Source organism: Sinocyclocheilus anshuiensis, unplaced genomic scaffold, assembly GCF_001515605.1.
Source record: "Sinocyclocheilus anshuiensis isolate Anshui unplaced genomic scaffold, SAMN03320099.WGS_v1.1 scaffold3639, whole genome shotgun sequence".
NCBI classification, from domain to species: domain Eukaryota; kingdom Metazoa; phylum Chordata; class Actinopteri; order Cypriniformes; family Cyprinidae; genus Sinocyclocheilus; species Sinocyclocheilus anshuiensis.
Window position 1 is genome coordinate 1 of NW_015542677.1, and position 13847 is coordinate 13847.

The 13847-nt window shown below is 35.8% G+C and overlaps 2 pseudogenes; both read left to right on the forward strand.

The window, feature by feature from the left end:
* The first annotated feature begins 2204 nt into the window (after positions 1–2204).
* Positions 2205–3269, forward strand: LOC107694560 (trace amine-associated receptor 13c-like; annotated as a pseudogene).
* Positions 3270–3587: 318 nt separating this feature from the next.
* Positions 3588–10602, forward strand: LOC107694555 (trace amine-associated receptor 13c-like; annotated as a pseudogene).
* Positions 10603–13847: the final 3245 nt, after the last annotated feature.

Consider the following 13847-nt stretch of genomic DNA (forward strand, 5'->3'; position numbering starts at 1 on the left):
ATCTTATACTGTACAGAAATGTTTAGGTTTATAGGTAGGAGTGGATTTAGCGACTATAAAAATATTTTAAATGCTATATTATTACAAAAATGGTTATTGTCCTGCGTATTTCGGTCATTTGCGTTTTATCCCTTCATATTCGCTATAAAATGGGTAGGTTTAGGTTTGGGGGTAGGTTAAGGGGTCTAAAAATCTAAATTGCATATTAATAAAATGATAAAAATGCATATTCGCTAGAAAATGGGTAGGTTTAGGTTTGGGGTAGGTTAAGGGGTCTAAAAATCTAAATCGCTTATTGATAAAATGATAAAAAAATGCATTGATACGAATATCTTAATGATACAAAAGATACGTAAATATTTGTACGTTTTTTAGCTGAAAATACGTAGCGATTTGTACATTTTACAATACGTAAATATTTTAACGTTTTTTTAGCTAAAAATACGTAGCAATTTGTACGTTTTAAACATTGAAATACGTCTAAATTGTACGTTTTAGCATTAATAAAAACGTACAAAAGTGTACGTTTTGTGCTTGTAAATGTTACGTATTAATACCTACGTATAAACATGAGACCAGGCTGGTATATCATTAAACAGGATAGATATTCCTTGAATTATAAATAAACGGGAAAACAAATAATTTTTCAAAAGAAAATACTTGTTCATCAAAACAATATAATTAATATAAACATATTGAACCGTGTTCCCTCATAATAATCAAATAAGGAACATAATTTAATAATCAATGCCCATAAAGATACTAAATGATTAGTAATCATTTATAAACATCTACAAATGATGAATAGTTTCAACTTTAGATTGGCTACTGCAAAAACACGAACAAATGATTAATAAATGATTAGTAAAGATGTGTAAATAGGGTAAATGCAGGTAAATCCCCTGTACACTGTTGACCCTTTAACCAACCCCTAAACCTTCCCATATCACCAAACCTGTCCCTAACCTTACACTCTTAAAAATAAAGGTGCTTCAAAAGGTTCTTCAAGCGATGCCATAGAAGAACCATTTTTGGTTCCACAAAGAACCATTCAGTCAAAGGTTCTTTAAAGAACCATCTCTTTCTTACCTTTTTATAATCTGAAGAACCTTCTTTCGCCCCAAAGAACCTTTTGTGAAACAGAAAGGTTCTTCAGATGTTAAAGGTTCTTTATGGAACCATTTAGACAAAAAGGTTCTATGGCATCGTGAAGCACCTTTATTTTTAAGAGTGTACCCGTATCACACCTCAATAGCAGCAAAAGTTTTGTGCATTAACACAAGCTTTTAATCATTTTATTACATCTGTTAAAATCATTTGTAGATTTTCAATAAGTGCTTGATCATATGGAATTGAAAGTTTAATGACATTTGCAAGTATTTTAACTTGCATGAAATAATGATTTGTTTGAACATTATCTAATGTTTAATAAGTTTATTAGCAAACATTAACAAGCACATTATCTCACGTTTCTAACTCTTTGAATATATATTAACTAATGATCCATTAAGCATTATATAATGTTTGTAAATAATTAATTAATGAAAGTTATTATAAAGTGTTACCACCATCTCTTCTGACCAAGTGTCAAACGCAGATTCATGAGCTCACACTTGACATAAACATCAGCATGTTGTGAAGCTTGATGTTGAGAATCTCATGCGAGAAGGGATGTGGAAGCATAGAGGATCGTCACTTATCACACGATTTTCACAATGCACTTACATCCTTAAAGAAATCTGCAAACAAATGTTAGAGCTTTTATCAGTACAAACTTCTCTTTTGTGAACCTTTTTTACAGTGAGCTTTAAAGGAACAGTTCACCCAATAAAGAACATTGTCATCATTTACTCACTTTTATGTTGTTTCATTTTGTTCCTTTCTTTTGTGCAATACAATAGAAGATATTTTGAAAATTGTTGATCTATGTATGCAAGTATGATGACAATTTTCAATTCTGGGTGAACTATCACTGTAGTGGTGCTCCTTTTTAAGTTTTATTTCACTGGTCAATGTTCTTGGACTTTACTGTGGATATAGCATCATGTAAAAGCAAAATATTTAGTTCCATCTTGATTGTTGGCTCTTGTGCACAGCAATTTGACTACCAAGTTTGGAATTATTAAAAGAAAGTAATTACATCAGTATACAGCATCAGAGTGGGCGGTAGATGGGTGGATCAGTCTGATCCACACACTGAATAAATGAAAGGACAGTAAGAAGAGCAGAGCAAACTTCTAATAGGAGGAGACTCACACATGGCCTATGAGACAGAGGATCATGAGATTCAATACTGCTTTCCTGCCATCAACTCATCATGTATCAAGGGAAGACGCTCCAGTCATGAATACAATATCATGTACGTGTTTTTTTCATTGTTGTCAGCATGGACTGTGTTTCTGAACCTGCTGGTGATCATCTCCATCTCTCACTTCAAGAAGCTTCACACTCCAACCAACCTGATCATTCTCTCTCTGGCTGTGGCCGACATGCTTGTTGGGCTTATTGTCATGCCTGTGGATGCCATCAAGCTAATTGAGACATGTTGGTACTTTGGAGACACTTTCTGTGACGTGTTTATGATAATCATGGGACTGCTCATCTCAACATCTATTTGTAATTTAGTTTTAATTGCTGTTGATCGTTATGTGGCTGTGTGTCACCCTTTACTGTACCCACAGAAAATAACAATGACTAAAACTTTAATAAGCATCTGTCTCTGCTGGTTTTTCTCCTCAACCTACAATATTGGCTATTTAGTTAGTGGCAGATATTTCGAAGCTTCCCAAAGATCAGATGTGTGCTATGGAAAATGCTATTTAGTAATAAGTTTTTCTTGGACATTCACTGACCTTTTCTTTTCCTTCTTGTTACCTTGTATCCTGATTATAACTTTATATTTGAGGATTTTTTATGTTGCACATCAGCAAGTGAAAGTTTTGAACTCTCTGATGAAGAGTGGTCAATGTGTAACGGAAGGATCAGTGAGGAGGAAATCTGAGAGCAAAGCTGCTCTGACATTAGGAATCATTGTCACAGTTTATCTGCTTTGCTATATTCCCTACTATATATTGTCTGTAACAGGTACTACAGTAATATCTTCTGCCACAATGACATTTCTAATATGGACTTTGTATGTTAACTCCGGTCTGAATCCTCTTATCTATGCTTTATTCTACCGCTGGTTTAAAATATCAGTTAAACACATCTTAACATTTAAAATATTCGAGCCAGCATCCTCTCTCATTGACATTTTTACAGATTATTAATGATTTTTGTGGAGGATAAAGCACAATTTCTAATGCTAACATACAGTTCTAAAGTCTTAGTTGAGTTTTAAATTTAATGTGGAGACATTCATTAACAGAAGAAATAAACAAGTACTTACCATGATACTCTTGTGTTTCATTCTATGTTCTTGTCATGGCCTTATTTTTTATTTGGCTGAGATGATTTTTAACATTGAAACACGTTAACATGTTGATAGTTTTGTTTGTGTGTTTAATGTTCATTCACTGTGTAATATGTATCACATATTGGTCTGGACAGTCACAGACACACTGTATTCAACCATGTGACCACGGAGTATGCAGTGCAGATATTCTCTTTTACTGTGCCTACAGAACAGGGTCATCAAGGTTCATGATAAATGCATTGCAGAGTGTGTGGTTTTGAATATACAGTGCCTTGCTATTTTTTTTTCTTTTTTTTCTTCACATTTTGTTATGTTGCTGCCTTATGTTAAACTGCTTTAAATGACTTTTTCCCACATCAATCTACACTCCATGCACCATAATGGTAAAGCAAAAAACTGGTTTTTAACATCTTTGCAAATTTATTAAAAATAAAAAACTTAAATGATTCCGTTGCATAAGTACTCATACCCTTATCTGAGACAGTTGAAATTTAGCTCAGGAGCATTCATATTACTTGTAGATGTTACTACACTTTGAGTGAAGTTAGCCTGTGGCAAATTCAATTGAATGGGTATGATTTGGAAAGGCACACACATCTTAATTAAAGATCTAACAGCTGATAATGCATATCAGAGCAAAAACCAAGCCCTGAGGTCAAAATAACTGCCTGTAGAGCTCAGAAACAGGTTTGCCACCAGGACTCTTCCTAGTGCGGGCCGCTCAGCCAAACTGAGCAATTGATTGAGAAGGGCCTTGTCTAGAGTGGTGACCAAGAACCTAATGGTCACTCTAATTGAGCTCCATGATCATATGTGGATAAACCTACTGAAGGACAAACATCACTGCAACACTCCACCGATCTGTGCTTTATGGCGGTGTGGCCAAACTCAATCCTCTCCTCAGTGTAGACACACGAAAACACACTTGGAATTTGAAAAAAAGGACCTAAAGGACCCTCAGACTGTGAGAAACGGTATTATCTGGTCTGATGAACCTTAATTCCAAACATCATGTTTGAAGGAAACCAGCTCCGCTCATCACCTGCAGAGTACCATCCCAACAGTAAAGTTTTCAGCTAAATATTTCGTTTGCTTATCAGTTTTTTTTTATTTTTAATACATTTATTAATTTGTGACAATTCTGTTTTTGCTTTGTCAGTATGGTGTATGGAGTGTAGATTGATGTGTAAAAAAAGTAATTTAAAGCAGTTTAACATAAGGCAGCAACATAACAAAACGTGAAAAAAATGAATACTTTCGCAAGGCACTGTATCTGTTTAATGATGTTTATGAAGTTACATATTGAAGTAGGTTTTGACAATGCTGTATTACCTGTCATTTACAATTACATGTGCTTTGTAAGTTCAATTAGTTTATATAAAGGTCAGTGTGGTGATTAATTTAGTTTTGATTATCTGCATCCTATCCTCTCTGACAGAATACAATAGTTTTGTGTGAGGTACAGAGCAGAATTTAAGTTGTTAATGGCTGAAAATATTATATCGATCCGCTCGATGAAGGCACGCATTTCTCATTCACATCACCCTGTTTATGGACGCTGCCAAGAATGGAGATTAAGATCATTGAATAATTCAAGTTTTATGAAATATTTTATTAAAATATGCAAAATGAAGCATTATCTATGTAATGAAATTGATATGTAATGAATTTGAAATCAACAGACGCAAATAGATAAAGTGCATTAAAAGCACTTAAAAGTGTATTCGTTCACTACTTTGAAACAACACTTTAGAAAAAGGCAAATAGCCCAAAGTCTCAAAATTGACATTATACAGACAGAGGATCATGAGACTTAATACTGCTTTCCTGCCATCAACTCATCATGTATCAAGGGAGAATGCTCCAGACATGAATATAATTTCACGTATGTGTTTTTCTCATTGCTGTCAGCATGGACTGTGTTTCTGAACCTGCTGGTGATCATCTCAATCTCTCACTTCAAGAAGCTTCACACTCCAACCAACCTGATCATTCTCTCTCTGGCTGTGGCTGACATGCTTGTTGGACTTATAGTGATTCCTGTGGAGGCCATTAAGCTGATTGAGACGTGCTGGCACTTTGGAAATGCTATCTGTGGTCTGTTTATAATTATCCTTGGACTGGGTCTCTCAGCATCTCTCAGTAATTTAATTTTTATTGCTGCTGATCGGTATGCAGCTGTAAATCAACCTCTAAAGTATCCACAGAAAGTAACAATGACCAAAAGTTTAGTGAGCATTTTTCTCAGCTGGTTTTGCTCCTCCTTCAATAACACTACAATTGCAATCAGTAATGGATACTTTGATTCTTCACACAGAACAGATGTGTGTTATGGAGATTGCAGCTTCATGATAATTTTGCCTGGAGAGTCACTGACCTTCAGTGTTGCACAACAACAAGTGAAAGTTATAAAATGTCAGATGAAGGGTGGAAAGCATGTTTTGGATGGTTCAGTGAGAAAGAAATCTGAGAGCAAAGCTGCTATAACATTGGGAATAATTGTGGTAATTCACCTCTTCTGCTATTCTGCTGGTTGCTGCTGGAAGAGGTGTTAGTGAGGCCAGCAGGGGGTGCTCACCCTGTGGTCTGTGTGGGTCCTAATGCCCCAGCGTAGTGATGGGGACACTATACTGACAAAAAGCACCGTCCTTCGGATGAGATGTTAAACTGAGGTCCTGACTCTCTGTGGTCATTAAAAATCCCAGGATGTCTTTCGAAAAGAGTAGAGGTGTGACCTCGGCATCCTGGCCAAATTCGCCCATTGGCCTCTGATCATCATGGCCTCTGAACCATCCCCATATCTGCTGATTGGCTTCATCACTCTGTCTCCTCTCCACCAATGAGCTGGTGTGTGGTGGGCGTTCTGGCGCAATATGGCTGCCCGTCGCATCATCCAGGTGGATGCTGCACACTGGTGGTGGATGAGGAGATACCCCCTGACAATGTAAAGCGCTTTGAGTGCCCAGAAAATCGCTATATAAATGTAATGAATTAATTATTTGCCAATATTTTTTTTCTCTAAAAAATATTTAAAAAAAGGGGTACAGTAATCCCTTCCACCACAGCAAATTTTCCAACATGGACAATGTATGTTAACTCAGGTCTGAATCCTCTCATCTATGCTTTATTTTATCCCTGGTTTAGAAAGTCACTTAGGCATATCCGAATACTTCAGGCAGCATCCTCTCTGGTGGACATTTTTACAGATCATCATTAATGATTGATACAGTGCTTTCTACAAGGTGTAAAACTTGTTATTGGGGCAATACCTTTTCAAAAGGTACACCTTTTACCTTTCTTACCCATAAAGGGTATTGTACATATTTTTTACCTTAAAGGTACATATTAGTACCTAAATGTTTTAGCATTAATATTAGTACTTTTTTAAAAAGGCATCGCCCCAGTGACAGCTTTTGTACCTTTTTTTTCTGAGAGTGATATCTTCCAGCTCAAGTATGGCACTTGATGAATTTGCTTTATAAAATAATGTTTTAATGAGAATGTGTCTTTGATCATATTATTATGTAGAGTAGAAGCCATTTAATCCAAACTATAAGGAACTTGTATTTAAATTTAAGTTGTTAACAATTATAAAAATATGTATCAGTCAAAAAATACCTGTGTATATAATACATGTGTATTCAGACACTACAAAATGTTTTGTAAGGTAACCTAAAAAAAGGTTACTAAAATAACAGTAGTTGTAGTCAAAATATTATTTATATGCCTGCTGTCCCCCGCAATAAAAAAAAATTCCTTTCGGGGGCACCTTAATAGGACCAAAATGACACTTTAGCGTTCAAGATTAGGGGCAGGGGCTCAAAGCTGGAGCAGAATATGTGTGTGTCTCAGAGCAACACTGCTGTGATTTGTCTCTGAATTTTGAACTAATAGAGTGAGCCAATGATTCAATGATCCATTCATAAATACAGTCACTTGCTTCGTTTGTCAATAAATCAGCCTTTTTGAATCATTTTAATGAATGGTTCAATGAATCACTCATTAAGACAGGAACTTGCCACCACCTAGTGACGGTTTTATTGTCATATTTATTTATTCATTAGAGGCTTAAACCAGCCAATGTACAGCACAAAAACACACTCATCCAAAAAAATAAAAACAAATTAAAATACAAAATGTATTCTTTATTTTAACATGACAACATTTTAACAAAAGAACAAACAGAACAATAACCACAGATACACTCCACAAATACATTACGACATAAACGCATGCGCGCGCACAGAAAAAAATTATTTATTTATATATATATATATATACATACAGTATATATATTAAAATTTAAGGTTCATGTTGACCTGCCATGGCTTTGCAAAAAGGTATGTGAAATCCTGGGACCTATATACTTAAAAAAGGAGTCCATGTCTGATAAAACATATCCATTTACCCTTTTGACCAGTAGGTAATATATTTCAAAGAAAGAAAAACATATTACTTTATGCCACTCCGACACTATCTGCAGTTTATTAGAGATCCATTTAAGAAAAACACTCTTACAAGCAGCATAAGCAAGAACATTAAACAACTTCCTGTTCAAAATGTTCTTTATATTTCTAGCAGCAACACCTAACAATAAATAAAGTGGATTGAGGTCACATCCTGTATTAAATATAAGACAGCATCCTACAAATCTGTACCCAGTAGGATTTAGTCTTTGATACATGAGATATTTTGCGAGTCTGCCCTCTTTTTCTCTGTAGTTTTTTTAATGCTTTTTGCTGGCATTCTTACTAAAGACAATCTCAAAAAGTTTCAAACTTGTGTTTTTCGATAACACAAGTTTAATTCATGATAAGTTTTAACAATTAAGCCAGAGCACAAATACCACTTACTCGGTAGCCTGCATCTCCATGCCCCCCACACTCAGCAAAATTATCGTTATTGGCAAAAATCACAAAAAATGTTGAGATTAAATTTTGTTGTCAATAATGCTCAAGAGTAATAGTGCAGTAATACTGATGTAATGAGGTCACAGGTATGTGTTTCTTGAGTAATTTACAACTGCTTTAAAAGTTGTTTAGCAAATCTTAATCAAGGACCAGAGTTATAAAGAGTTTTTTTTTTTAATCCGTTGAAAATTCAGATTCAGTCTTATTATAAGAAAACCTCCTAAAAACCTCCTAACAGGAGGAGACTCACACATGGCCTATGAGACAGAGGATCATGAGATTCAATACTGCTTTCCTGCCATCAACTCATCATGTATCAAGGGAAAACGCTCCAGTCATGAATACAATATCATTTATGTGTTTGTATCAGTGCTGTCAGCATGGACTGTGTTTCTGAACCTGCTGGTGATCATCTCCACACAGATCAGAGGTGTGTTATGGCGATTGCTCTGTTATACTAAGTTTTGCCTGGAGAGACTCTGATCTGATCTTGTCCTTTGTGTCTCCTTGTATCCTCATCATAACTTTATATCTGAGGATTTTCTATGTTGTACATCAGCAAGTGAAAGTCATAAACTTTCTGATGAAGAGTGGTAAATGTGAAATGGAAAGTTCAGTGAGAAGGAAATCTGAGAGCAAAGCTGCTCTGACATTAGGAATCGTTGTCTGCTTTGTTGGATTCCGTACTATATCTGTTCTATGTCAGTAATCAAAACCATAAATGTTTTGACATGGGTCGTGTATATTAACGCGGGTCTGAATCCTATGGTCTATGCTTTATTTTACCCCTGGTTTAAAAACACAGTTAAACATCTTAACTCTGAAAATATTTCAGCCAGCATCCTCTCTGGTCAATATTTGAACAGAACATCAGTCGTCATTCTGAAAACAATTTCACATAAAATGCAATTGTTATAAAGTCCTAGGTAGATAATTATAATATTTTATCCTTTTAATTTACACTGCATGTATTTTAATATTATGAAGTTTGTTTCACTGAGCATGCTTGGTGATTCTTACACTGATGTTCAAATGCAGGTTTTGTCAGAATTTATACAACAGTTCTTTCTGGTTCTCGAATCTGATTGGCTGATAGGAGTGCGATATTAGAATCCAACAGAGCTCCTCGACCTCTTCACCGTTAGTATCACTCCGCTTGCCGAAGTTGCCGTATTTCTCACAGCGAGTGTCATGGCGGACGCCCAAATCCACGATATGTATATGGTGACTGTCAGTCAATGTACATATGGCAGAAATGTACGGAAAAATCAATTAAAGACGTAATCAAACAGACGATGAACACTATTAACAGAAATTATTATATGATGCAATCAAACTTATAGCAAAATGTGGTAGTTCTGTATGTTGTTTCAGGGTTGGCATCATCTGAGGTCCTCTGAGGGGTTGGCATCATCTCTTCTCAGGTGTTCTGGATCCAGACTGAAGCTTGTGTAAATCCTAGTTACGGCAAAAACAGAGAAACAAATAGAGACATAATTAGCATAGCAGCTGTTCCAACCAAGCAAAATGTATTTGTTTAACCCAAACTAAAGAATAATAATGTGCATTTGATCAGATATAACTGCAGTACAAGATTATGATATGCATTATTTGAATGCTTGGCCAAAGAGATGTGTCTTTAATCTAGATTAAAACAGAGAGAGTGTGTCTGAACCCCAAACGTTATCAGGAAGGCTATTCCAGAGTTTGGGAGCCAAATATGAAAAAGCTCTACCTCCTTTAGTGGACTTCGCTATCCTAGGTACTACCAAAAGTCCAGAGTTTAGCGACCTTAGGGAGCGTGATGGATTGTAGCGTGGTAGAAGACTAGTTAGGTACGCAGGAGCTAACCCATTAAGGGCCTTATAGGCAAGTAATAATATTTTATATCGTCACAGATATCGGGAAATTCAAGGATTTTGACTCAAGTTTTAAGCCTCAGAGCCATATTCTGGAGTTGGCTGATGGAGAGCGGGCCAGCGGCATCGCGTTGAAGAAAGGCACCGCTAAAGTGCATTTGAGAGACAGCAAAGGCCGCATTGTGGACATGATGTTGATGGAGGCGCTTTATGTGCCATCATTTTCCCAGGACATCTTTTCCGTTAAAGCGGCAATTGTGCACGGAGCAACAGTCATCTTCAAGGAAGGACAGAATAGGCTCATCCACAAAAATGGTACAACTTTTGATATTCATATGTATGATAGACTGTTTTATTTAAGTACGGTTACAAATGAGATTGAGTGTAACGTGTGCTATGACCTTCAGACATGGCATGAAATATTAGGTCACTGTAACTATGATGACGTGTTAAAGTTGGAGAGTGTTACAGATGGGATGAAAATTAGAGGTAAAACTGACAAGTCTAAATTGAAATGTGAAGTGTGTGTAAAAGGTACATTTGCTCAGAATAGAAATAGAGATTCAGATGAGAAAGCAAAAGAAGTACTTGAACTTGTCCATGCAGATTTGGCTGGTCCTATAGAGCCAGCAGGAAAATATGGTTTCAGATTTGCCTTAGCGTTCACAGATGACTATTCAGGAGCTGTGTTCACTTATTTCCTGAAAATAAGAGTGATACTGTTAAAGCCACAGAGAGGTTCATTGCTGATGTTGCACCGTATGGTAAAATCAAATGTATAAGATCAGATAATGGAACAGAGTTTACATCTTCTGTGTTTCAGTCACTGCTTAGTAAAAACGCCATTAGACATGAAACCTCAGCTCCTTATTCACCCTATCAGAATGGGACAGCTGAAAGAGCTTGGAGAACTCTGTTTGAAATGGCAAGATGTATGTTGATTGAAGGTAAATTACCAAAAGAGTTGTGGACATATGCAGTACAAACTGCTGCTATAATCAGAAATAGATGCTACAATAGACGTCTTGGACAAACTCCATATTACCTGATAACTGGGAAGAAGCCTGACCTGTCCAAAATGAGAGTGTTTGGGTTAGAATGTTATGCATACAAATATGACAAGAAAAAATTGGACACTCGTTGTGAAAAGGGAATATTTGTTGGTTATGTCAAAAATAGTCCTGCATATCTTGTCTTCTATCCAGACACAGGGAAAGTACTCAAAAATAGGCTGGTAAAGTTTGTTACAAAGAGTACCAAAGAATGTGATACTCAAACAGAGGAGGATGTGTTTGAATACTTTGAACATAGGAAGAAAGCTGAAACCCAGTTACCAAAACTTGACATGACAAAAGTAATCCCACAAGAAATAAAAGTAGAGTGTGATGCTAAAACCGACTTAAAAAGTGATTTCTACTCGTGTGATATTGCTCATTTAACAATTAAGCAAACTTATTTTCACACAGTAAGTGTGAGTGACAAAATGTTCAGTTGTGTTGCATTAGCTTATTAGAAAAAAAAATTGAGCAAGAATCACAAATCTTCAGTCTACTGGAATAAATTATAAAGACAGATATTCTGTACTTTATGCTTCACTTTTATTGCTAAATCTGTGTTGATATAAATCAAAAACACAATGACAAAAAGGTAGAGTGTGTTAATTTCAACATTTCCTATTACTATTATTATTATTTGTTTACTACTACTAGTAGTATGGTTCAGTACTGTTTTTGTTAATAAAGCACTATTTTAGTTTTTGTCCAGTATCACTTTTAAAACTATCGGTTAATTAATCGGTATCGGCCAGTGTGGTCCAACCTAGCTATTGGTATCGGCAAAATCCACTATCGGTCGACCTCTAATAATGGTGGTTCATCACAAAGTGAATAATTAAAATTGCTTACTGCACAATTCAGATGAAAACATCTGAAACAAAGTAACTTCAGATTCATCCAAAAGGCATTTAAAGGGTGGAGCTACACACAAAGGAAAGAAGATTGAAGCCTAACAATAAAATATGAAATATTTCATTGTAACTTTTCATATAAGTTGAATTAATTTTTGTTGTTTCAACAAGTGTATTCAAAACTGATGTGAATAAATTAATGCCATAATAAAAAATGCTAAACACTTCATGTAGGGCAAATTTTTTACGATCCAAACAAGGACAACATTAATGCAAACCATTTTTTTTTTCTGATCAATTGCTTTGACTATAATCATTCAGTTAGGTTTAGCAGCTGAACCTCTTTCCCTTTTTCTATTTGTTTGTACTTTTGTAAATCACCTTTATTCCTCTGTGTTTTTGGTATTTGTCACTGGGCACTGTAAAAATATATACACTAAGAGTGCCACTGTAGGTCGAGCCATTTTTGTTTCCCTTTTGGGTGGAATAAATACCATCACACCTCTGAAGTGGGCATGGACAACCCATACCTATCAGACACTTTCTTTTCTTTCTTTTCTTTTTTTTTTTTTTTTAAATTAGTTTTTGTACTTCATGTGATTTTGGATTAGAATAGTGTATTGATTAATTTCTGTATGAAATGATTAAATAATTATGAAATCACTGACCCTTTAGTAGAAAGCAGTAGCCTTTGCATCAAACTGTTGTGTGTGTTTGCCTGTGTTTGTTTTGCACCTTTAATGAATGATTGATTCACTTGAGGATCATCTCTGCATGTAGCACAGGTGTTAACAGCTCCCTCAGGTGCACATTTCATAAATAACAAGCCATGATGTCCATAACAGGGCCTCAGAGTTTACTGTAATCAATTTCTTGATAAAACAAAAACACTGTGTGTGTGACATTTCAACCCATGAGACTCTAGGAAATGTTTTTAGTGTTAATTATAGGATTAATTTCTTACACATCTCATCCAACGCCTGCACTGCTAATTCCAAAACGTCATTTTAGACCTAGTAACGGAGGCTTAAAGGGATAGTTCACCCAAAAATGAAAATTTGATGTTTATCTGCTTACCCCCGGGGCATCCAAGATGTAGGTGACTTTTGCTTCAGTAGAACACAAACGAAAATTTTTAACTCAAACCGTTGCAGTCTGTCAGTCATATAATGGAAGTGAATGGGAATCACGGCTTTGAGAGTAAAAAAAAAACATACACAAACAAAACCAAATTAAACCCTGCGGCTCGTGACGATACATTGATGTGTAAAGACGCTCGGTCTTATAAGTGCATTACCGCCACCTATCTCTCAAATGGACCATTAACACTCCTAATTGAGATTGTAGATAAGAGTGTCAATGGTCCATTTGAGAGATAGGTGTAATGCACTTATAAGTCTGAACTTATAAGAAGAAGCCGCGTCACACGCTGGCTGTCGAGGACATGCTCAGGACGTGCTCAGGACAGTTCAGACATTGCAGTGCATCAGAGGTAAAAAACGATATAAATACTGTTGTTTCTTGCACAGACCGATCGTTTTGTGTCTGTTATTATAATAATGATTTGCGCACTATCATTATTATAATAGGATGTATTATTGATAAACTGTAATCCAGTATAAAAAAAATCAAAACGACGGTGGCGGGCGGTGACTTGGTGGGCAAGTGACATAACCGGTGTTGCGTCTTAAAGGGATAGTTCACCCAAAAATGAAAATTTGATGTTTATCTGCTTACCCCCAGGGCATCCAAGATGT